Source organism: Octodon degus, unplaced genomic scaffold, assembly GCF_000260255.1.
Source record: "Octodon degus isolate 3935 unplaced genomic scaffold, OctDeg1.0 scaffold00603, whole genome shotgun sequence".
Classification (NCBI taxonomy): domain Eukaryota; kingdom Metazoa; phylum Chordata; class Mammalia; order Rodentia; family Octodontidae; genus Octodon; species Octodon degus.
This window is the reverse complement of record NW_004525179.1, coordinates 74,579-75,058: the sequence shown is the minus strand read 5'-3', so window position 1 is coordinate 75,058 and position 480 is coordinate 74,579.

The window sequence follows — 480 nt, the reverse complement described above, 5'->3', positions numbered from 1 at the left end:
TTCCATGTATTTAATGTTTTTTTCTGGTTTCTTTTGTCATTTATTTCCAGTTTCATTGCACTGTGGTCAGATAATGTGCATGGGATAATTTCTTTGTTCTTGCATATACTTAAGCATGACCTATGGACCACTATGTGGTCTAATTTAGAAAATGACCAATGTGCAGCTGAGAAAAATGTGTATTCAGCTGTGTTTGGTTGGATTACTCTGTATATGTCCTCCGAGTCCATTTGTTTCAAACTCTGGTTCAGTCCTGTTATTTCTTTGCTAAGTTTTTGTCTGATTGACCTATCTTTTGGAGATAAGAGTGTGTTAAGATCTCCTGTTAAAATTGTGGTACTGGATATTAGATTTTTCATGGCCATTAAGATTTGATTTATATAGTTGGGTGCTCCCGTTTTGTTATGCATACATATTTAATAGTGTTACCACTTCCTCTTGAATTTTCCCCTAGCCAGTATATTGTGGCCTTCTTTATTT